At 36.1% G+C, this 26,620-nt stretch overlaps 1 long non-coding RNA gene across 2 annotated transcripts in view; it reads left to right on the forward strand.

The window, feature by feature from the left end:
• The window catches only part of LOC113963533, a 95,469-nt gene extending 69,645 nt beyond the window's left edge, over positions 1 to 25,824 (forward strand). The window contains exons 1-3 of one of the 2 annotated variants that reach the window (XR_003532849.1): positions 12,626 to 13,352; positions 21,898 to 22,015; positions 24,008 to 25,824. This is a non-coding gene — a long non-coding RNA (uncharacterized LOC113963533). Of the gene's footprint in view, positions 1 to 12,625; positions 13,353 to 21,897; positions 22,016 to 24,007 lie in introns of those variants that run through there. The other variant, XR_003532850.1, reaches the window with a different exon arrangement.
• Positions 25,825 to 26,620: the final 796 nt, after the last annotated feature.

Here is a 26,620-nt window from a genome sequence, read left to right on the forward strand (position 1 = left end):
AGATGTGGCACTTGGGGACATGGTTTAGTGGTGAACATGGTGGTGCTAGCTTTATGCTTGGACTTAGTGGCCTTAGAGTCTTTTCCAAACTTTATGATTCTATGATTCTATTATTTTACTTTTTTTTTTTTTTCTGAAATACTGAGTGAGCTAACTTGTGCTGAATGTGCACAACTGGAGCAGATGACATTATAGCCTTCTTAGAAAAGGAACAAGCATTGTTTTTCATAGCCGATTTAACTGAATTCATCTTCAAACTAAAATTTGTCTGACTGCACTAAGTTTTCACTGGTCCAAGCTCATATGCCAAACCTCATTCCTATCTTTATTATTACTAACAGAGCACTGTATAATACGCATTTGTATAACTTCTTGCACAGATCTAATTTGCATGTGACTGCTTCTTGAATACAGTAAGATCAGTCTAACTGGAAAAAGAAAATGCTGTGCAGAGCTACTCATAGCTGTCTGTCTGCAGAGGTGTGTATTAGCTAATACAGGCCTTTTTGTCTGCTGGAGAAAAAGTGACGTAAAAGGGAATTTTTAGAAGTAGGGCCTAAAGATGTAGAACTTTTTTACTGTGGGGGTTACTGAGCACTGGAACAAGATGTTCAATGAGGCTGTGGAATCTCCTCTGAAGATATTTAAAAACCTGTCTAGACACAATCCTGAGTCACCTCTAGGAAACCCTGCTAAGCAGGATGGCTGAACTAGATGACCTTGAGTGGTCTCTTCCAACTGTACCTATTCTGTGATTTTGTGGTTTGACTAAGTAGGTATCACATGGTACTTCTCCTTCTGAATTGTCTACTCTTTTCGCCTTTGTGATAAACTGTATTGCCTTGTGGTATGTTGTTGTGGAGTCCAGACAGCTAAGATATTATGTCAGTGACTGTTTGAATAATATATTTTCTACATATGGACACACGTGGATTTTCCATAATTTGTATTCAGCTCATATAGCCTCAATGTCCTGCATACTAAGTAGATAAGACTTTTCTCATAACCAATATTTTTGATGCAGTTACTATACAAATAGAGGGTCGGACCATTTTTTTAATAATTAAATCTATTTCTTGTATGGTTTTGTTCTGATGTTGGCAGTGGTTTATTATATTACTTTGCTTTTACAATTATGTTGAAATCAGGACCTGTTTTTTGAAAGTTTTATCATTACTGATACATTTAATATATTGTCTTAACAGTGTGAGGTGAAATACAAATCCAACAGGGCATACTATCACTTATGTTTTGTTCAGTAGTTTACAGTTTACTGTACAAAATGTACAAGCTAATAATTAACAATATAAGAAAGAAACAAGAATGGAATGAATTTAGTGAATTACATCATCTGGCATTATAATCTAGTTCCTAGACTACAATTATGCACAGCCAGTCTTCTATGCCTATATCATTAAACATTATTAAAGAACTGAAATGTGTTTTAAAAATTAAGAATTAAGATTCTTATATGGATATTGTTTTCAACAATACATACAATCTCTGCAATACATACAGAGATGTATTTTTTCAGTATACTGAAACATCTAAATTTAGTGGTTATGGTAGCTGCAATGTTTGCATATTACTTGAGAAATACAATTAAGAAAACACTTACCTTTTGATGCAGCTGTATTGGTGGATTTTTCTATAGTGCAGCCTATTCTTAGAGCTGAAAATAAGGTGCTGAATGTCAGAGACTAGACATAAGTTGAATAATTCAGATTAAATATTAACATGTGTTTATAATTACATAATTTTGAATTATTCCTTGTTTTTTTAAAAAAAATCTTTAACTATGATACCATATCAAATACTCTGAGTATTGCATGTCATGGTAAAAAAATTCTCTATGCCTTTATTTTGTTCCTTCCTCCTCTTCCCCTTACTTTAAGCAGATGAGGAATCCATTGTTCAAAGAAATACAGGGTTGCATTTCTTCTGTATATTCTTTGTGTTCAATTCGTCTTAGTTGTTTTTTTCCTTTGGTACTTGATTTCTTCCAATTTGTCATCCAGTAACTTTATTTGCTCTGACATTATGTTCATTATCTGTTTATGTTGATTCAGTTTTTTTCCATATCTAAGATACTTCCATGTACCTCTGCAGTTGTAACACTCACCTTCCCTTATCCATTTTATTTCCCAACATGCTAAATTTTGAGTGCAGAATAGTAGAAGAATTAATGCTAACTTCTGTGACAATTTATTTGCCTGCCTACCTGGGAAATAAGGAACTTATCCTGAATTTATCCTCTATCCTGTGAAACGTACATATATATACACAAAACATGATGTTGATGATACTCAAAACACATCCATAAGGCACTGGTAGTCCAGAAGTTTTATCCTCTCAATTCAAGTAACAATTTGCAGATTTTATTCAATATGAGAAAATATTGAGATTTTTTTAAAGGCTTTTGAAAGGCTTCATGGGGGTGCCAGAGAAAGTAAGGCAGTCAGTATTGCAGCAGTTGAAGTTCCTCACAGTCAGCTGATATAAACCAAATTATACCCGTAAGTGATTAACGTGGGGATGGCAACAAATGAATCACATAATTGGCTGACAGTGTGACAGCAAACCTGAGGCTTTATATATATTTCAAGGTTGATGTGTAATTGAGTGTAAGCATGGCAGATGTACAATTGACTACAGATTTATAGTTTATAACTTCATTGTTACTGGAAACAGTTCACAATATTTTTTGTGCATGCCAATATCGGGCCAGTGTTATACTTACAATAGTTTGTTCCACATAAAAATAAGATTGTGAGAAGTGAACTGAATTCAAAGTGGGTTATTTTTGTTTGTTTATTTGTTTGCTTGTTTGTTTTACCATCATAGAGACTGAAATTTAAATGAAGGGACTTAAACACTGACTGTTATTCCCATTATAATTCTTAACAATGAAAACAGTGGTGGGATTTTAGGAAAATATTCTTCTGCAGGTGGTGGTACTGGAGGAAGCACTTTCCATTAAATGAGATTTTGATCCAAACACTCAGTTGGTATGAATCAGTACAGTTTATTGCAGTTTATCCAGTGTCTTTGGAGTTTTCCTTTTACTTGGTTAGAGTTATGGGTTAGACTGCTTCTTCAAACGGAAAGTCATGTGAGACTCATTGCAGGACTGAAATACTTTTTACCAGTGGGTAGTACAGTAAGCAGATCTGTCCTTAGGAAATGAAAAGAAATGAAAGAAGAAGCAGTTACATGAAACTAGCTGTGACCAAATGTATTTTCTCCTAGTTAATCAGTTTACACATACTTATTCAGAAACTACTGTGTTCATAGCTCACACCTATTCCTGGTGCTTGAACCTGACTGTGATTTCTCCAGACAAATAATAGGGATATTAGGTACTTCTTGAAGGTTATTACAACTCTGTCTAGACAAATGCTTAACCGTGAAGTAATAAGCTGCCACTTTAAAGTCAAAGAGATTCCTTATCTTTTTAAGGTTAACCAGGTGGTGAAGTGTTTGTGAAATCTAGAACGCTATGATTTCTTTTTCTCAGCACTTATACTGCCTTTTCAGATTGAGGCAGCTTTGCAGAATGCCTTTGAAGACATCCAAGTTAAGAAGGAGAGTGTATTCCCGAAATCAAGACCTGATGATATACATTTCTCCACTTCCAGAAAGAAACTTTTTTAAACAATCAGAAATAGCTTTTAAATTTTTCTTTGGGCTTTTATTTAGAGTTTAGTGCTACTATCCTATTAAAGGACTACATAAAAAGGAGATCCAAGCAAAAATGAGATGCAAAAATAGAGTTGTTTTCCTGGTCTTTATCCCTTTAATTCAAGAAGGTATGAAAGTGTGTGGGGTTACTCTTTGCTCAGCAAATTTTTCTGGTTTGAATTTGTTTTGTTATGAATATGAGAGTACAACAGAAAGACTAGGTTTCAGTCCATTAGCTATTCATATCTGGCTGTCTACCCTTCCTGTCTAGTCAATGGGAGTATATAAATACATTTATAAGAATATTTTTCTCATTCATTCTATGACAGAGGTCTAAAATCAGAAGATTAACCATGATCTAAGTCTACCCTCCTTTCCTCTCCATTAACTATGCAGTAGATACATGAAGTAAGCTGAGAGAAATCCAAACCAATATATATATAGTCAAAGGTATTAACCTTTAAACCCAGAATAGAGTACATATAATTTTTTAAAAAATCAATATTTAAATGGGCTGTCTTAAGATAAACTGACTACTTTCCAACCACATTATATGCCAGAAAATGGACCGCTGAGATGCTAACATGTTCCCTGTTGTGTCAGCGCAGGATTGGTTTCTCTGACTTGCTACACTGGTTTAATCATTTGTACTTGTTTCTCATGCTTCTCCATGAACGAAACATTTGAATCAGGCTTAGAATTTTTGTACTAGACTGTTTATTAAATTTATGTTAGGTTTTACTTATAGATTTTGAATTTATTTTTGGATCAAATTCATCCATCAGCCAATGAATCAGGCATTATGGTTTTATAAAGCTTTATGGAATGTTCTGTGTATAATTATCCATACTTTTTATAGATCAAAAAATATGCTGCTCCTGTGGTCAGCCAAACATCTGGAGAGGAGGTGTCTTTGGTGTATTAGTAGTTTTATGATTTGCATTTATAGTTAAATATTTATATACATAATTATTTATAATAACTGAACTTGAAGATTGTTTGGTTTGGTTCAGGTGATAAAAATAAATAATATGAAACTTTGTTAACTAGACCTTGGAAATATAATCTTTTCTGTTGAAGTTATGTGAGTTTGATATTATACCAAAAAATACTTGCATATTTTTAAAAAAACCCTTGTCTTTCGCTGTAAAAATAACTGAATATGTCCATCATTAATTAGAAATAATACAATCCCAGCGTAAATCTTGTAAACAAACCTGTGGCAAACATGTGGCTGAGTTAAAAACTTCTGAATCATGTTAATGGAAACTCTATTGCAATCTAAATTGTAGAAAAGCTGAAGTAACTTCAGTAGCTGTAGCTGTTTAAATCAAATAACTATATAAGTTAAAGGAATGAAAAACATCCAGTTCTAAAACCTTTTCACAAAGGAAGAGTAAAGGTAGTGACCGAAACACAATGTTGCTGAAAGTCCCAGTAATGAATGTAAATCTCAGTTTCTCTGTCAGACACACACGCAAACACACACACTTACCTACGCAGTCCCCAGCATTAGTTACTGCACTTATATTCTGAAGAACTGTAAGCCTCTCTACAGCTATTGATCTGCAGACTTTCTGAAATTAAACTGCCAGGTATCACTGTGTTCTTGATATGTTATTGATTTTCTTTGGAATGTTTTGGGAAGAAAAAAATATGACAGAGCTCTAGGACAAAGGGAAGGTCTCAGTTTTATTTAGTAGATAACTTGATTATGCAGCAGCTGACCACAACATTTTTGTTTCTTTCCCCAGTTTTCCTTTGAGAACTGCTGCTAAAATAATGGTATTTTTAGGGAGTTAAAGTGTCCTCCTGAATCATCAAATCTTTATTGATCTGATTCACAAAGGTTCTGAGCCCCTCAGGTGGCAAAACACTCACCTGCTGCTTTAAGGCAGCTTTGACTTTGCTTTATATCCTTCAGAGACTGCTGTTTGTGGAAAGAACATCCAACACATCATAGACCTGCCTCTTGTTTATAGGCACTGTTCAATTCACAGCCCTGATACTGCATTATTACACTCATCTGTGGCTTTAAGGGTCACCTATATAAAAAGAAAAAGTTTGTTCACAGCCACTTTGCTGATGCAGTATTGTTGATGCAGAATATGGAATAGGGAGAGAGAACAGGACATTTTTGCAGTAGATTAAACTGTTTTTTGCAATTACACTAAAGATTCTTTTTTTTGCCTTCTTATCAATAATTCCTGACTAAACAACTCTTTGTTGCTTTTAATCTTCACAGCATTAGCTTCTTATGTTCACCATCAGAGTTGACATCTATGCTTCTGTACTGCCTTTGGCTGAGACAGAGTAAATTTTCTTCATAGTTGCTTGTATGAGGCAATGTCTTGCTTTTGTGATGAAAACAATGTTGACAACACATTGATGTTTTTTGTCTGAGTAGTGTTTGCACAGTCAAGGCCTTTTCTGCTTCTCACACTGCTCTTCCAGTGAGCAGGCTGGGAGTGCACAAGGAATTGAGAGTGGACACAGCCCGGACAGCTGACTAGTGGACCAAAGGGATATCCCATATCATATGGTGTCATGCCCAGTAATAAAATTTTCAGGAAAGGTGGAGGAAGGAGAGGGTATTTGGAGTAATGTTCCTCTTCCCAAGTAAAGTAACCATTATGCGTGATGTAGCCTGGCTTTCCTGGAGATGGCTGAACATCTGTCTGCCCATGGGAAGTGGTGAATGAATTCCTTCTTTTTGGTGTGTGAAAAGCTGCGTGAACAGCTTTTGCTTTACCTATTAAACTGTCTTTATCTCAACTCATGGATTTTCACACATTTCCTCTTCTCTCCCCATTCCAATGTGGAACAGTGTAGTGGGTTGACCCTGACCAGATACCAGGTACCTTGATATTGCAAATACATTCTTCTCCATCCCCCTAGCAGCAGAGTGCAGGCCACAGTTCGCTTTCACCTGGAGGGGTGTGCAGTACACCTGGAATCTATTGCCCCAGGGGTGGAAGGACAGTCCCACCATCTGCCATGGACTGATCCAAGCTACACTAGAGAAGGGTGAGGCTCCGGAACACCTACAATATATTGATGACATCACTGTATGGGGGGACACAGCAGAGGAAGTTTCTGAGAAGGGAAAGAAAATGATTCTCCTCAGGGCCAGTCTCACCATCGAAAAGAATAAGGTCAAGGGACCTGCCAGAGAGATTCAGTTCCTGGGGGTGAAGTAGCAAGATGGATGTCGTCAGATCCCAAGAGAAGTCGTCAACAAGATCACAGCGATGGCTCCACCGACCAGCAAGAAGGAAACACAAGCTTTCCTGGGTGCCATAGGTTTCTGGAGGATGCACATTCCTGAGTACAGTCAAATAGAGTAAAGCCCACTCTACTTAATGACTCGTAAGAAGAACGATTTCCACTGGGGTCCCAGTGGAAACAGCTGCAAGCCTTTAAACAGATCAAGCAGGAGATTGCACATGCTGTGGCCCTTGGACCAGTTAGGACAGGACCAACCGTGAAAAATGTGCTTTATTCTGCAGCTGGGGATAATGGTCCTTCCTGGAACCTCTGGCAAAAAGTGCCTGGTGAAGCCTGAGGCTGACCACTCGGATTCTGGAGCCAAAGCTACAGAGGATCTGAGGCCAACTACACCCCCACAGAGAAGGAGATCCTGGCGGCTTATGAAGGAGTGTGAGCAGCCTCAGAGGCGATTGGCACAGAAGCACAGCTTCTCCTGGCACCCTGACTACCAGTGCTGAGCTGGATGTTCAAGGGAAAGGTGCCCTCCACGCATCATGCCACCGATACTACATGGAGTAAGGGGATTGCTCTGATCACACAGCATACCTGGATTGGAAACCTGAATCGGCCTGGGGTCCTAGAGATCATAACAAATAGGCCTGAAGGTGGGAACTTCAGTCTGACAGATGAGGAGGAAGGAGGACAGGTGGTACAGGCTGAGGAAGCTCCACAATACAATCAGTTACCCAAAGGAGAAACACGTTATGCCCTCTTCACTGATGGTTCCTGTCGCATTGTAGGGATGAAGCGAAAGTGGAAAGCAGCTGTCTGGAGTCCCACCCGACAAGTGGCAGAAGCCACTGAAGGAGAAGGCAAATTTAGTCAATTTGCAGAGCTCAAAGCAGTCCAATTGGCCCTGGACATCGCCGAACGAGAGAAGTGGCCAAGGCTTTATCTCTACACTGACACGTGGATGACAGCCAATGCTCTGTGGGGGTGGCTGGACCAATGGAAGAAGACTAATTGGAAGCATAGAGAAAAACCCATCTGAGCTGCTGATATGTGGCAAGACATTGCCACCCATGTAGAGAAGCTGACTGTGAGAGTCTGCCACGTAGATGTCCACGTGCCCAAAAATCGAGCTAATGGGGAACATCACAACAACAAACAGGCAGACCGAGCTGCACAAGTCAAGGTGTCACAGTTAGATCTGGACTGGCAGCATAAGGGAGAGTTGTTCCTAGCTCAATGGGCCCATGATGCCTCAGGCCATCAGGGCAGAGATGCCACCTATAGATGGGCACAAGACCGAGGGGCTCCACTAAAGCCGCTCTCTCACCCTCCCTCTGCAACTGGACAGAGAAGAGAGGAAAAAAAACAGCTAAGAATTCATGAGTAGAGATAAGAGCTGGGAGAAGTCAGTGACTGATTACCTTCACAGGCAAAACAAGACTCAAAGTGGGGATAGTACTTATATTTATTACTAACAGGATAAGAGCCAAAGAGTGAGAGATAAAACAGTCTTAAAAACACCTTCCTCCCACTCCTCCTTCCTTCCATGTTTTCCCTCCTCCCCCCTAGCGGTGCAGGGGGACAGGGAATGGGAGATGCAGTTAGTTGTTGCTTCTGCCGCTGAGAGGACCCTGCTCCTGTGGGGTCCTTCCCACGGCAGACAGTCCTTGATGGACCTCTCCAGTGTGAGTCCATCCCTCAGGCAGCAGCTTTTCCCAAACTGCTGTCTCGTGAGTCACTCCTCCATGGGGTGCAGTGCTTCATGAATGAGCTATACAGGCACCACAAGTCCTACCCGGGAAAACCCTACTCCAGTGTGGGCTTCCCTCTCCATGGGTCGCAGGTCTCCGACAGGACTCCACTCCATCCTGGGCCTCCCACGGGGTCACAGCTTCTTTCATGCATCCACTTGCTCCAGCACGGGCTTCTCCATGGGCTGCAGGTGGGTCTCTGCACCCCAATGGTCCCCCATGGGCTGCAGAGGCACAGCTGCTCCACCATGCTCTGCACCATGGGCTGCGGAGGCCACAGCTCCAGCACCTGGAGCACCTGCTGCCCCTCCTTCTACATTGTTATTCCCATGTTCTCACTCCACTCTTCCCTGGCTAGAATTTCTTCTGCACAACAATCTTCTGTTCTTAAGTACGTTATCATAGAGGCATTACTATTGCTCCTAATTGACTCAGCCTTGGCCAGCGGCAGGAAGTCCATCCTGGAGCTGGCTGGCATTGGCTCCATGGGACAGGGGAAGCTTCTAGCAGCTTCTAACAGACGCCACCCCTGTAGCCCCCCCTGCTACCAAAACCGAGCCACAGAAACCCAGCAGATGACTATGTGATGCTGAGTCTCCTGATGGGGTCAAACCACCACAGCTTGTTAAACTATCTATAAATCACTTCTCCTGTTGATCTGCTTGCTGCTATTAGCATAGTTAAAGTTTTCTCTGCTTTGTCTTCCTCCACCCCCCCTCATTTTTTTAATAATATTATATCCTTTATTGTTTGCTCTGTGGATTTCTTGCCTCCACCTGATGTATTAGCAGCCATAGACATTTCGTCTGCTGAAAGTGTCTTTCTTCTTGACTTTTTATCCTGCCTAGAGTTATTTAAGGTGGAATTAATCCTTTTAAAATTTCAGTGTCAATAAGGAAAAAGATTCCACCAAGAAGAAATACTGTGGTAGGTACTATATCACTGGGGGAAATCACCTTCTGGAAATACCTTTCTTTCCATCAGTTAACATGAGAGCACAGAATTTACATAGATGACATATCTAATATTTTGGTAAAAAGGTAAAAAAGGTTAGATGATGTCCACTGACAGCTTCTAAAGATTGGTTTATATCTTAAGACTGGTTATATATCCTACTAAAGAACATTTTATTTTTTTTCAAAATTCCTCTCTCAAGTTGTCTTTTTTATTTTGTTTGCAATCTGCCACAGAAGAATACTGAGCATAACTCTACTGCAAATGTTGTCTTAATTACTTGGTTCTTTGAATATAGTGCAATTTATCTGACCTAATTGTTGCCATCTAAAGATTAAGAATTGTGAGGGAAAACAAGTCTCTTCAAACCTGTTCCAGCTCTCTGCAATCCTCTATACCACAAATCATTTACGGCTCTCACCTTACTATATAGAAAATATAGATTGAAGCTAGGTGATTAAGGTGTTCTTTATATTTAAGGTCCCTTCCAACCCAGGACATTCTATGATGCTATGATCTATATTGTAGAAAGAGTGGAGGTTAAAATCACCTATTTCTTTCCCTGAAAAGCACCTGGGTAAGCCATTTAATACCTCCCTTTAATCTTTTCCTTGAGTTAGAGAATTGCTTAGCAGCTTCAAAGTCTTTGGATGGTGTTGAAGTACACAGTTTACTAAAACATGTATCAGTAAGAAAGGACAATTTCCACTCCTTTGCCAGTACTATAAAAATCATTGGCTCATAATACATAAACTCAAATGTATCCAGCACCTTCAGACTGAATACATTTGTGCATTTTTTTTGAAAATATTTTTTATAAAAATTTTGGCCCAAAATAATATGTTTCTCTCCTAGGTAAGAAAAACATAAATAACAATTATGTTTCCATGTTGAGTAAGTGTCAAGGAGGACACTGTCCTGTGAAACAACCTATGGTGTCATTGTGATTATGCAGACAAACTTACAACAACAAGTTATTGGTAGAAGTGTAAGAAAATATGCACTTAATATGCTAAAAAATTGGTCAAAAGGAAGAGATAAAAATAAATACATACAACTTAATAGTTCTAGTACATATATGTTTAGTAATATTTTTTGAAAAGTAATGTAACTTTTTTGTTTTCTTTCTGCAAACATCTCTTTTTTATGGCACTTGTAATAACTGATGGTTAGTGCCTCAAAAGGTTTCCCTTGAATTATAACCATGTAAACAATTTCATCACAATTTGGGTTAATATTTTTTGTTTTAAAAAGTTCTGATGTAGTTGAAGAAATTACTGTACTTTGCTGGGGAAAAAAATTAAATACACATGCTAAATATTAAATTTTTTTTTTCAAAAGGCTGCATTATTTTGAGAATAAATAACAGCTGTATGTATCTGTTTTATAAGCATTCATTGGCATCACTGCCAACAGAAATGCTTTTTAAATTCCAAACCAAATTTGAGCTCTACCAAAAGTGCAGTTTCTTTTTGGTTATTAGATAAGTCATTGATTGCTGATACAACCATGGAGTCCTATGACTTCAAAGTGAAAGATGTAATAGCGGAATGCAGCAGAATCCTCAGATTCAGGCATCAGAAGCATCAGAAGCAGTCTACACATTAAGAAAAATCTTGGATATATTAGTTTCTGGCAACAGTGAAAATGGTATTGTTTTCAGTACTGTCTGTCAGTGTATGACAGAGGTTTGTACTTTCTAAGGGTTTATACAGTGACAGAAATAGCTAATGGAAAGTTTTCCAAATGGGAAGGAATTACCCTAAACTGGCCTTGCATTTTCCACAGGAACAATAAATCATTACATCTTGAACTTCTCCACCCACAGATCCCACATAAAGACCTAGGAAATCTTAAAGTGATAGCACAGCTGTGGTCAAGGAGAGGTTTTAAGCTCCTTGAAGCAAAACTTAACCTTTGGCTTGGTAACTACCACAGCACACATCTGAATACATATGAAAGTCATAGTATGCAAAAAGCATGGAAAAAATTAAATAGGCATACTATAATTCTGGAAAAGTACTTGAAGTATTATATGTGGTTATAATCTCTTCTTTTTTTCTTTTTTTCCTTGCAAGTTGAAAAATCTTTGTTCTTGTGTACAGAGGGACTTTTTTTCTTGTTGTTTTTGTTTTTGTTTTTGTCTTTACCTCTTACTCTCATGGTAGGGACTTGCATACTGTGCTGTCTCCTGAAGATTATATTTTAATTTTAATTAGTTTAAAGTGACTGATCAATCTGTCTTACTACAATAATGTTTTTCTCATTCTAAACAGTGACTTCTGGAGACAAGTCAAGAATAGTAAGTAGCTATCCAGTGAAGTCACCTAGCAAATCAGACTCAGAAATAGCTTAGCCAAAATGCTATGTCTAAATAGGGTTTGTGAAGTTTCTGAATGTACTTACAGATTTGAACTCTGAGTTGGATTTGTTTGGATTTAAAGAGCTAGTTTTTCACATATTTCTATGTGAAATATTTCTATATATGAGGTAATGCCTTTCTGCCTTTCTTGCAAACTAAACATGATAGGTTGTTTGTCTTGGCCTACTTTCCTTCCTGCTTCCCACTCTACACAATACAGGTTTATGAACTAATGTCAGATAAACTATTTTCGCACATGAGTTTGAATGTTTCTAAGTACTATGTAGCACCAGAACAAGTTTTAGAATTTCAGAGATCATTAAAATTACTTGATTATATAAATCCATTTAATTAAATTAGTCTTTTTATATTCTATTTCCTGTCTTTGATGGATTTCACTGATAATATTTTTAAAATTTTAGAAATTTAAAACATATTAAAAGTATACAACATCACTTTTGAAGCCATAACTAATTCTTTAGCTGTCCAACATGAAAGAAGATTTCTCATGATCCAGCTGAGTTAGTATTGAAATTGGTTAAATACAAGTGTAGCTTAACTCTGTTACGCTTAGCCTTTGTATGCACAGTTAATTTGTAACAGCTAAAACACATGCTCTTCCAATCCTTTCAGTTCAGCCATTCAATCTCTCTCCCAAACTCATACTCTCTTGCTACAGGGCAATTAATCCCTATCATGCTTTTTTAAAAGGTCAGTTTATGAACTCAGATAAGGAAAAAAAGTCAGTGAAGTGTGGTATTTTCTCCTCTTAACATCAGCAAAAAGAAGACCTACTGTTTTAGAATTGCAGATACATTTAGCTAATTTCTACATGATTGCATCAAAGACATTCCATTCTCTAATTAATGAAGCCTTCAAAGAAAAATATCAGAGAGAAAAAGCCCTGACTTTCAACCATCATTGAACTTCTCATGCTAGTAAAAGTTGGAAGTAAAATATAAGGGTAAAACCTATAAAGGCAAATACTGAAACACAGAGGCAAAATACGATCTCTTTGCCCTTTAGTATTTGGATAATAAAAATGTAAAACATTGCCCAATATCCTCATATCCCACTTATTCTTTTTATTCTTCTGCTTTCTGGATCTGAAAGCTCTTTTCCAACCTCAATGATTTTATGATTCTATTCTTGAATTTTTTTTAAAAGAGCAGAATAACTTCTTCTGACATTTGTTATATGTTACCAATTCAAGGGTTTCATAAGGACTGAAGTATTTCTGTCAAAACTAAGAAGAAGGTGGATAACTGCAATGAAGAGAGATGGGCCATGAAGGGAGATTACACCAGCTCTTAGTTTGGTTGCCAAGCTGTTAATAAAGTCAACATTGTGAAGAAATGAAGTTTAAAGTCTATACAAAGAAGGTACATTCTACTTAGAAAAAGGAATGTAACTACTGCTTATAACTCTTGCAAAAGGCCATATTAAAAAAAAAATAAAATATTTAAACTGAAAACTGAAATTTAAACTAAACCCAAACCATTTTGCTTTGTAGTCACCCTTCCCACTAACAGTCAGACTTTATCAGTAAACAAACCAAACCAAACCCCCAAACAAACAAAAGGAAAACTGTAAGGTAGCATTGGTTTGCAAGTAAAGAATAACTTGAAATTTTTGAATCAACAAAACTGAATTTACTGCAGGGGAACTATAACAATATGGCATATAGAAAATGGAGGAGTGCAGTGTTTCTGATATAAAAGAGAGGATGATGACAAGGTTCTATGATTACAAGACAAAACAGTTTATAGAATAAGCTTATTGACATTGAAGATATATTTAGAGACATGTTTATACAGAGATAGAAAGGGTGGGATGAAAAGCATTCTATCATATACTAAAGTGCTCAAGATTCTATGTAATGACAGTCTGACTTAAATAGTGTTAAAGTCAATTTAGCTCAATACTAAGATTTACTAAATTGGTATAATGGGTCTACTGTGACCACAGACAAGGTGAATCAAATAGTACAGTGATTCTGATAGTTGTTTTATACATATGTGGTTTCAATATTTTCATTTCTGTAAATATGTGGTAGGAATATCAGGACAGTTTATTGATACACAATGCCAAATATTACATTTCCCACTGGTGTAGTGGGAAAATTACCCCAATCTCCCAGTCCCCTCTTCCCCTCAAAAAAACCCCAACCCCCCCCAAAATAAACAAAAATCCAACCAACCCACCAAACAAAAAACCACAAAAAACTCCAACCACAAACAAACAAACAAACAAACAAAAAAACCCAACCAAAAAGCCTCCAACTCCATTCATTAATAACTTGTTTCTTAGATATATAAGTGATTAAACTCTCCTTAATTACAAGACTGCAAACTTCCTTTACCTGCATTTACTCTCATGGACCTTCTCATGTATACTGTAATTGCAAAAAATAGTGTTATAGAAATGCATAATCTTCTTCAGAAACAGTAGTCAACATTTTGCTTTAATTAGTTGCAGATCTATTCCTTTCCCCATGCACTTGAAATAGAAAATAATACTTTCAGTTGTGGTAGGCTAGCACAAGTATAGCCGACCTAAATATAATTAAGGAGCACTGAAGAGAAGGCGGCATTCAAGATGAAGCTTGTTGATGACAAAAACCATTTTTTGCAAATTAATAATCTTCCGTTGATTGGGTTATTTATGCTATTCCCAGGATGTGAGCATGGCAATTTACAGGAAAATGAATACTTTGTTTCCACTCTTAAAGAGCAGTATGTCTTGAAATAACAAAAGAAGAGGTTGACATGCCACATAGGTAATTTAGTTGCAGCTCCATTCCTACGAATCACAGCCAAGTAATTAATCTTTTAACTAGGAGACAGTACTAGTGATATTAATGAAATGTGGAAACAATAATCATTTTTATATAAGGAAAAGCAAGTACCTAGTTTAGGGGAGATTGATACTTTGCACAAATATGGAGACATTGAATTTTAGTATCAGTGTGTCAAATGTCTAATTGATGGATATTACTACCATACAACAGTTTCACAGATTAAGGAACTGGACCTGGTTAAATGTATAGGAAATTTATAAGTGTTGCAACAATAAAATCTGTAGAAAATCTTCTACTTTTTATGCAGCATGTACTGTTTTCAGTCTAATTGGTTTTTCATAGATTTAAAGACACTTTCTACAAATAGGAGTGCATCTGTTTTCCCCAAGAAACACATTTTTCTGATTAAATATTTGAAATTAAGATGGAGTGATTTCATGCGTTAGTTTTGATTATGCTGGTTGGTTCAATGAAAAAAATTAGCAATCTATTATAAATGTTTCAAAAATCTGAAGTGGCATGACTTTGTGATTAAAATTCTTTAATTACCATTTCCTGAAATGTTAGAAATTAACCAAAGAACAGAATTACTCTAAGAATTATCTGAAAGTTTTTCACCATAAAAATGTTTTTTTTAATATCTGTGCTTGATTTTTTTAAATTGAATCAGTATGAGATCAAAGTAGTTAATTCTAGCTGTGTAAGTGAGGTTTCTTGTTAATTTAGAATGTGTGCTGACTCCTAAAAAGTGGCCTTGTATCCTTTACAGCATCTCTGCCTGAGAGATTTTGTTTAAACTATAGCTGCTGTCTACTACAGGATCTATTAAGAAAGCCAAAGCAGAAAATACTCACATTCTTATACTTTCCAAAACATATTAATAGAATAATTTGAATTAGAAGGGACATTTAAAGGTCATTTAGTACAACCTCCCTGCAATGAGCAAGGACATCTCATCAGATTGCTCAGAGCCCTGCCCAATTTGACCTTGAATGTTTCCAGAGTTAGGGCACCCACAATCTCTCTGGGCAACCTGTTACAGTGTTTTGCCATCCACATTGCCAAAAAAAAAAAAAAATTCTTCCTTATATCTAGTCTAGTTTTTCTTTCTTCTATTTTAAAGCCATTATCCCTTGTCCTTTCACAAGGACCCTCTTTAAAAATCTGTCCCCTTCTTTCTTGTAAGTTCCCTATTAAGTATTGAAAGGCTTCTATAAGGTGTCCCCAGAGCCTTCTCTTCTCCCAAACTCTCCCAACCTGTCCTCACAGGAGATGTGCTCCAGTCTTCTGATCATTTTCATAGCCTTCCTCTGGACTTTTTTCAACAGGTCCATCCATGTGTTTCCTGTGCTGAGGACTCCAGAGCTGGATAGATTACACCAGGTAGGGTCTCATGAAAGTGAAGAGCAGAATCACCTCCCTCAACCTGCTGGCCACGTAGAGATGGAAAAAAACCATTATTATGCCCATTAGAAAAATCAATAACAAAAAGAGATTACTGACTTTTCCATTGAGCAGTGCTAGAACCCCCATACTTGAAAGCAGGAAATTTGACATTTTCCAGTTATTATTCTTACATTGTGTACATGTTTCACTGCTCTTATAAAAATCTGAAAAAATATTGGTCAAATAAAAAGGTGATAAAATGAGTTTGCTGAAGCCTTCTTAGACTATCACATCAAAAATCTCCAAAGACCACAGTGACATAAGCTGGATTTTCTCCTGCTATTCCCTGATGCTTCAGGGTTCGTAGCATACAAACATTGAAAACAAGAGAAGTAAAATGTGTTTACTTGCACTCTTCATTATCTTCCGAATTCGAGAAGCAAAAGAAGCCACCATTGAAATAAAGTATGTAGTACACAGGCTGAATGAGGATCTGGCATAGGCAATCAATTACAGGAAGATGGGAGAGAACACTTGGAAAATTAACCTAAGAATTAACAGAAACATTGAATAAGTGTTATCATTTACTTTGGCTGAACACCAGGTGTCCACCGAGCCTAAGCAGACCCCCTCCACCCCCCAAAAAGGGGAGACAAAATAAAAAAATGTGAAAACCCTGGGCTTACCAAGGAAGAAAGTTTATATTTACACAGAGAAAAAAAAAAAAGAGACAAATAACACTACAGACACACATGCAAAGGAAACTAACAGTATGTGCTGGTTTAAAAGTTAACCAGCAAGGGAAAATGAACTCAATTCAAAAGAGAGATTTATAAGTCAGAATAACAATTTATTAAAATAATGCAATAAGTACAATTATACAGACAGACAATTGGTTTTAACCCACAAAGCCCAAATGTATACCCAGCACCCTAGGGTATGAACAAGAGTGGTGTACCTTGGCCCACCCCCGAGTCCAAAGCAAAAGGAGAGGGGATAGACCTGCTGGTGGGAGAGCTGCTGCAGTCTGGTCAGAAGTGGTGATTGCAGTCCAGTCGAGGGTGGTGGTCTCAGTCTGGTTGAACGCGGTGGTCTGCAATCTTCCTCTGGATCCCACGAGAGGTGGCAAGGTTCTGAAACTCCCAGTTATATACTCTCCAGTTCAGGCGGGAGTGCTCAGTCCCTCCCTCAGAGTAGGGAATTCCATAAAAGGGCATGCGGATGCTCAGTCCCTCTTCCATATAAGGGTATCAGCGCGGGGAATTCCATATAAGGATATCAGAGCAGGGAATTCCATAAAAGGGTACAGGAACATCTTCCCACCTTGCAGGCCTCTACTGACAGCAGTTTTTGGGAAATGGCATGGAGGCTATAGAATACACAGTTTTGGGTTACACCCATCCAGGGATGAATTGGTCCTAGCCGTTCTAACCAGGACACAGTAAAAAATTCTACCTCCCTCACTGAATGGCATCTCTACAGGGCCATACCAGAAGAAAGAAGAAGGGCCGAGCTAACTCTCCCTTCTCTCTTATAGTCAGACTGACGTAACATAGTACGGAATATCCTGTTTTTTCCAGAAAGAGGAAGTGTTATTTTACTATACAAACCCATTACAATCTGAAAATAATAATTGAAAGATGTGTGTTGAAAAAGGAAACAAGAGGGCACCAGATTGGTTGTAGGAACACAAGCAGATTTTTGAGAAGCCAACATGCTAGTCCTTTCCCATAACGTCCTTCAGACAGTCCAGACACATTAAGCAAAGTTCTTATTACGTGAAGACCTCTGTTTCTGTGTTCTTCCTGGTGCTTTTTTAAATTTTTATCATGTAATATGTTCCACTGTTCTGTTGGCAGGTAATCTCATTTAAAAACTGATACTTTTTCTTCACATCAGTTAAAATACTACCATGCCATTTTGAATAATTTCCTTATTAACACTTAAACATTTTTATTGCACATTTGCAATACTGTCTCACATCTGAAAAATAAAAATGGTGTAATAAAATGTTTCAGAAAGAGCACATGACTTCTGAGATTTCAAACTTTGTGGAATTTCAGGAGTCTTTTTTCATCGCTTCCTATCTGTATGATACTCTTCATATTTTGGATTGGGAGATCTGGAAAAAAAACACTGATCTGTTAGATTACTTGTTTAATATTTCAACTATCATCAGAAGCAACCTACTGTTGAAATTCCATAATGTATTCTTACTGGTTTACATGGCTAGCTAGTATTAAACTTTACTAAATTATGAGCTTTTCTGAGACAGGAAGCCTGGAGAAAGATATGAATATGTTGTGAATCCTGGTTTAAAATATTTTATTAAAAATAAAAATTATATTATTTTTATTTTAAAGATTCATATTAGAGCTACTTTTGCTAATACCTTTGATGGTGATTCTTTGAGGGATCCTAAACCATTCACTTACAATAGAATATGATGGCAAGATTTATCTCACCTATCTTTAACCACTTAAAAATTAAGAATCTTGTCTGCTCTTTCGTTAGTTAATAGCAGGGAAAAAGCAAATTATTCAATACGAAGTCCACCATTCACTCTATTCTAAAAGTGCATGAATCATTGCTTGGATGTGAATTGAACATTTCCCTCTCCATTGCAACGAGAATCAGCATAGAGTATATTAGCATAAAGTAAAATATTCATTAGGAAAAGCACATCTAACACTAGCTGTGTTAACTGCTTCCACAGAAATTTACATTTTGAAAGATGCTATTTTGCTGATTAAAATACAACAAAATCAAATGTCTTACAGTAGCAGTAAAAGTGTTAATGTCAATTACATTGTACACACTACACAGAAACCTCTTGAAATGCGTTAATGAGAAAGAAACAGAGGTCACTGCTTTTAACTGCTAATTCAGGATTATGCATTTTGGCAAAAGCTGGATGACATAATTCAACAGAAACTTCAAACTTTACATTAGGTAGAGCTAGGTGCTTCTGCTATAGAAGTTACTTTATAGTTGTAATACTTTCTCCAGAGGGCGACAGGGTCAAATCACATTCCTTTATTCTTAACTATATGTACATGAAAAACAAAGCACTGTAGATGTTATGCTTCCTAAAAGAAATATAGTTTGGTTTGGTGGGGCTTTTTTAATTCTTATTTTTGATCATTATTAATGATACAGTGACTCAAGCAATTCCATTCATAACACATGAATGAATTCTCTTATTGAGAGAGAGAAAGGAATTTGAACAACACTTCAAATATTCCTTTTTTTTCACTATACACATTATTTTTAAACTGTAATTATTACATTTGTTTTGCAAATAAAGTTATTTCAAAGTTTCTAGCTGATCATAATCAAAACCCTTTGGGGCAAGGCAGCAGGGTCACCAGGGTATGATTAAATGTTTGCTTAACTAGAGATCCTACAATAATAATAAAAAAAAAATAAAATTCATGATAATTTTATTCTATGTTGATAGTGTCGTGCTATTTTAAATAAATAGGAAAAGCCAATCCACTTCTGAAAAAATTCACAGCATAAAATTCTGACTTATTTCATTAAAGCTTTCTGTAAGAAGTATCTTATTGTTTGCTTCCTATCTAATTCCTATCTTATCATAAAATCAAAGAATAATTAAGGTTGGAAAAGGCCTCCAATGTCATCAAGTCTAACCTTTGACTGAACACCACTTCATCAACTAATCCATAGCACTGAGTGCTGCATCCAGTTGTTTCTTGAACACTTCCAGGGATGGTAACTCCACCACTTCCTTTGGAAGTTTGTTCCACTGCTTGAAAACCCTTTCAGTGACAAAATTCTTCCTGATGTCCCACCTGAACCTCCCCTGGTGCAGCAACTTGTCTAATTTTGAGTGATTAACTGGAAGTCAATGCATGTGATGTTAAGCAGGTGATGCATGCGTTAGTGTGAGTGAGAGGGGAAGGAAGGATGAGTTTGGAACAAAGCACCCTGAGCATGTAGGCATTGACAGCACAACTTTCAGAATTTTCACTAAAAAAAGAAAAAAAAAAAATTTAAAAGGTGTGAGCTTGACAGTACAGTCGTTAGGTGTATATTTTAATTAATCTTTGTATTATTATATTTCTTTTAAAAAATTATGAATTATATTCTTGTCTATGTTATCTATGATTTTATTACCTAATTTCTATCCAAAGTTAGTTAAGACTTTTTCTTTTTAATTCCTTCTGTGAATATCCTCCCATAGTGAAATGGTAATTCAAAGCAGAAAAACTCAGAAAAATATCAATTTCTTAGAGCACATCTGTGCATTTTCAGCCTTTATACCACCAGAGAGCAGCAGGTAACCCACATGTGTGGGGATTCCTGGTAAAAATGAGCTGTAAAGGTGTTCAGGGATCTGGGTTCATAGTCTGATGATGTGATAGCCCGTTGACCACAGCTGGATTGAATTGAGCGTTCAGGTGGACTACAGCCATCTGGTGATGGGGTGGTCTGGCTCTCAGACAGACCTACCAAAGGGAAATCTGAAGTCCAAGTAACCCCAAATTTAAGGGTTTCATTATATCTTATGGGATTGTTGGCAGAATCAGTTTGGTTTTACGATTCAGCATTTCTGCCTCACAGTCCTTAGTGACACAATTGCATCTTCCATTTGTCTTGTTAAACTATCGAGGGTTTTTTCTCTTGATTTGTTTTTACCTTTTCAATATCAGGTAGGAAGAACACAATTGTAGGTATGCGTGGTAACTACTTAGTCAAACATGAAAATATCATCTTCACTTACATTTTATGGAACAGTATATACAAAAGGAGAATTAATCTATATGGGACTTCCCTGTCTTCCTAGACTTTCCCCCTTTCATGTCCCAGAAAATAAGACCAAGGAACTAAACCTTGTCTCTATCCAAGTTACAGAGAATGCCGTCAAAGCAATTTTAATGTAAATGGTTTCAAAGTATGTCTTTACACATTGCAGTTCATAGCTATCCCACTGGAACACATGGAGGTCACTTCTAATTTATGTCAAGCTGCTGCAGTCACAGAGAGATGAAAATAAAACACAGCACTTACCGTTAACAGAAAAGGCTTTTCTTTACTTTTATGGGGAAAAAAAAATAGAAGAAAAAAAGTGAGAGTGATTGCGGGAGGTCTATGCAGTGGGTATTTTTCCTTGATCTAGGACGATCTTCCTTAGCAACCCAATGTCCATCTAAGTATAAAATATGCTTATTAATCTTGAAAATATTTTTCTACTGAAACTCTCTACTAAAGCCCTCTCTAAAATGGCAGATAATATACTTCTTTAAATATTGCTTTCTATAATGCTAGTCACAGAAGACATAATATCCTGTACACTACACATTAAATTGGACTGTTAATTGTTTCATGACAGAGAAAATGTGATAAGAGTAGCTCACAGAGAGACCAGCTGATATAAAACTTTATGTAAGGTAGAGGATTTTTTTTTTTAAATGAAATTTACTTTTACAAAATTTGACAGTGGTTCAAATTACTTGAGCATCAGCAGACAAGTGAGTGTATTAATCCTGTAGAGGGTGTAATGCCCACTCTGTCTTATCCTCATCTTTATTATCAGCCTGTATATGGTAGTTGTATGTCTATTCATCATTGTTCAGTATAATTCTCCATTGATTAAAATCACATTGGAAAATTAAAACCTTTCCTCAAACATAGACAAAAATATCTTCAGTTCCTGAAAAGTTTTTTCACCATGGCAGGAGGTTTTAAGAAATGATTCATATTTATGTTCCTTTCAGACAAAATTTCTTGAGAAATGACATGTACTACGGTACTGGAAACTTTATCTTCCTGTCAAAGATGATGCAGTAAAGTCAACTGAACAAGATAATAACATATCTCTTGTAAAGGTGGAAGGTGAGTCAGTGCGCAGGGGAAGAAAGATGAAAGAAGCTTTCAATCTCAAATTATTTTGGAACAAACAGTGATGTGCTAGCCGGTGTTAGCTGGCTAACATGATGAGTGCCAGGTCTAAGAATTTTGGATGTGTAGGAAAAGTTAAGTAAGTTGAAACTGAAACACAGAAAAATCCCCCAAAGACATTGAAACTATGGTGCTTTGGTACTAAAAGGAATATTTTCATTTTGAGAATGGCGCTTGATTACTATTAAGATATATTTTTCATGGGATACGCTTGATAATAATTTAAAAAGAAATGAGTAAAAGTGATTTTTTTTTTTACTAGTAAATGGGAAAAATCATTAAATACATTGTGGAGATTTAAAAATATCCTAAATAATTAAAACTATCGCTATAGGCATACTACATGTTGTATACATTTTACAAGTAAAAGTTTGTCTTGGAAAGCTAAACTGTAAGTTTAGCAAGCATTCTGAACAAGTTATTTCCTTAATGTTTCCTGACTATTGTGTATAAAATGTACGGAAAATTGCTGTGGTTAAGCGGAGCAGTATAGGAAATTGGATGAACTTATTGCACTCTGCTGTGCATTTACTTAAGCAAGAATATACTACTCCAGTGACCTCATTACTCAAAGCTGTGAGTAGGTCGGTCTCTGAGAATTTACCCCAGAAGTCTAGAGTTGATTTTTAATTTCTTTTTCCTGTGTGTTAATCTCCACTAAACAGAATTCTCTTCAGAAAATGAGGATCTACTCTACCCATTCAGATAAACCTGTTGTTAATTTTCCCAAATGTGACCTTGAACTCATTCAGGGGAACAATTCATTCAAAACAGCACCTTCAATTTTTAAATAATCAAGAGATAAGTTCCATATAAGTTCTTATAACTTATATGGATAATAAAAAGCACTGTTCTTCAGTCAACAGGACAAATTTACCTTTGCGAAAACTAATGAACAAAATGAAATATCAGTTGCTAGTATTAGATGTCTATAAAATGTATTTGTTGCAGTTAAAGCAAACAGCTGTATGGTACTTATACACTTAGGAAACATATAATAAATGCTGCCATGATTAATTCCTTCTTCTACAGTCATTTGAAAGACAAAATTTCATATGTGTGTGATTATTTTCTCTCTCCTCAGCAATTGTGTCTTTTGCTCTGATGGTAGTTTTTATGTTTGATGTTTCTAAGAGTTTTTTGGTGGTTTGGATTAGGCTTTTTTCCCTCTGTTTCTCTCCTGATCTATGGTGTAGAAGAAATTATTAGAGTTTTGTTATTTTTTTCTTCTCCTTGTGAATAATTTTATAAAAATGCTGTTCTTCTATCAGAAGCTTCAGAGCTCCCCTTGTTGCTTGTAATGCAAAGTGAAGTCTGACAGTCTTTTTCAAAGCAGCTAATCCAAACCGTCTCAAGTGACACAGACCAGAAGGGAATCCTGGAAAAACAGAAGCCAGGATAATTCCAGATGAAACAGTATGGCAGGAACAAACTGTTGTGAGTTATGCCTTTGCATAGGGGAGCTAATCAGGAAAAAGTTGGAATGGGTTTATGAAGCAGAAGATATGATAAAAAACTGCAGATTCTGTACACTTTCTATATATCTTCTGTGCAGTCGTGTTTTGGAAAGAAAATGGTGAGCCATAGCCTTCGGATTCCAAAAGTCACTAAAATAAGTTGTATTGCCTTTGATCTATGTAGAGAAAATTATATTTGTATGGTTTGTGTGAAAACTAACACTTTACCTTCTCTGAGCGGAAAAAGGAAAGTATATTGCAAAGTTGAGGAAGCATTATTTTTTTCTTCTTTTATAAGTTCTCTCTATGTGTTTGTGTGGTGTTTTACAAAGTAAGTGGAGTATTAGACATCTGTGGAAATCTGCAGGTGGTAAAGATTCAAAGAGTTTCTCTGGATATGTTACTTTATTCTTATTCAAATGCTATGAAAAAAATGAAAACTGACATTTTCTCACTGTCTTGTTTTTAGATGTCTACAGTGAATGGGAACAGAAGATGGCATAGGCTGTCAGAAAAAATTAAAACAAGGAATATGTCTGTTCATAAATTTGATGACGTGGAATTCGAACCACACAAAATGTTGTGATAGATGAACACCTTGGAGAACATTTTATTTTCTTATTTGAAAGAAACATTTTGGAAGAAGATTTTATATCCTTCTCTATAATGTCTCTGTATATCTATACCTACATATTTATATTTAATTCTTTGCATCTGTATAGGGTCAAGACTTATTTCACATTCAAGACTTTCCCTGTATTATTTGACTGTTCTCATTTTTAAACAGGCTTATCTGAAGATATGATATTCTAGAAAATTCTAGGACACTATACAATGGCAAAATTGCCATTTTTTCTTAAATATGTGGATAATTTGGATTATTATTTGAATTAATCCACCAAGTTTCCCTATTCAAAGGACTCAATGAGATTTGAAAGACATGATTTTCCTTGGTCTATCTGATGCTGAAGAAAAGCTTGAATTTCTCTCTGCCACATCTCATCTGAGACTCCCAACTGCTAGATAAATTAATGTTGCTTTGGGGGTAGGGTTATATGTGTCAGTTTTACTGAAGGATTTGGATATGAGGGGGAAATTTTGGTGCCAGAACCTAACTTTTTTAAGCAAATGGTCAGTTCAAAGCTCCTAAGAACTCTTGTTTCTAACACAGCACTTTGTTTATTTTATTTTATTTTATTTTGAAACCTCATACTGGAGTAGTGGACCTATTTAACAATGGTAATTACATAATTTGGTCTTTGAATTAGATACGTGTTCCCATTTCAATGTGACTGTTCTTTTCCACATTTTTATTTCCTTCTGCAAGGGAGGGTATGGCTGGTCATTCAGATGATATGGTTTTTGTCATCTCTTGGATCAGTGACTTAATCATAGGATTTCATTTTAAAGAGGACTCACAGGTCTACTAATGCCAACAATAAGATGACCTGGTAATATTCAGAGTTCAAAGTTTAATCACAGTAGATCAATCATCACAAAGTTCAAAGAGCATTATTAAGCAAGCTGCATATTCTAGGTCTTGAGGCAATATAGAATTAATTGTCAGGAAAACAGTGGAAAAGGAAAGCACTTTAATCTTCTTGTCCTCGGTGTGACATATGTCAAGTTTTGAAATATGTAACATGATGTCATAGCTGCAGAAAGAGAGTCCAATTTAGCCAAGGAGAAGGTGTAAAGTGACCTGGTAGAGCTTTTATTATTATTATTATTATTATTTTGAAGTTAATAAACCAAGTGATATTTAAAGGTGTAGTATCCAAATTTTGTTTCCAAATTTTTGCTGCAAACTCTGAAGATATTTACTGATACTAATTCTTTTTTTTTTCCTTATGGTCAGATAATTGAGTATTTTAGAATATTAGTTCTCTTTGAAAGTTCATATTAATGAGTTCATATTGAGGAATTAAGATTGAATTCACCTCAGTATTAAAAAAGAAACTAATGTATTTCTTATAATGGAGCACATCTCCAACACCTGTGAATCTTCAGATATGTGTCTAAGCAAACTTTTAAACTGACTATACTGTATACATGCATGAAAAAAAGCTAACTAGTAAAACAGATGAAAGCTTAAAGAGTCTTGAGTTTGGTAATATAGTGACGTGTCTTTGGAGTCTTGAAAGGGGAAAAATCTTAGAAATAAACGTGATGATAATGTAATCAAACTTTCATTTATTTTTCTTTGTTTTGTTTTCTTCATGACATCTGGGATTATCCAATGTGTGTCAAATAAGCAGTATGGTTTTCTAAGATGACATTGTGTGGATGACATTGTGTGAATGACATCCACACAAAATGAGGTGGAAATTTCATATTCTTGCATAAAAATAAAATAAAATAAGATAAAAATTATACACAGTTGTTTCTATGTCTTATGTAATCATGTATAGAAGCATGTATAATTTTCCAGTTTATTAACAAAGTTTCAGCAGCTCTAATACTATTGACTTTCAAACAATGATGGAGACAGCTCAGAAGAAAGTAATATGAAAAATCAGTGATACAAAACAACTCATACCCGTGATGTACTTGAAAAAACAAAGATTTCATTATTTTAAGGGAAATATAACTAAATCTATTAATTAATCATCATTGGAATTCAGTTGAGTGCCTGCATGAATATTCTATTTTGTAGAAACATATTCGTCACTCTAGTATGTACTAAACCCAGTACAGATGGAAGCTGGGGCAGGCAAAATGTAAAACAATACTTTACTCTTAATACACCAAACATGCTCATTGTTCATGTACATAAGATTCAGTGGTCTTTTACTAGTTTTGGTTTCTTAACCAAGAACGTATGTAATCACAGTATGAACACTTTTAGTCATGGAGTAGAATATCTCTAATATCTCACAATAAAGTCAAACCAGACTGGTGTAAAACATCTGTGGATTTGGTTTCATCTAGCATGTTTGCCTTCACGCTAAAATGGTTTTTCATCATGCATTACAACTGAGAAACAAGTTTAAGAAACAAATAAGTGAAGTTGTTGATTACTTCCTTTCAGATGAAATGGGGCATCACACTTAGTATGTATTTTTAGTCCCCTGAGAGTGAT

This window comes from Neopelma chrysocephalum, unplaced genomic scaffold (assembly GCF_003984885.1).
Source record: "Neopelma chrysocephalum unplaced genomic scaffold, ASM398488v2 Primary Assembly neopelma1_25, whole genome shotgun sequence".
Lineage (NCBI taxonomy): Eukaryota > Metazoa > Chordata > Aves > Passeriformes > Pipridae > Neopelma > Neopelma chrysocephalum.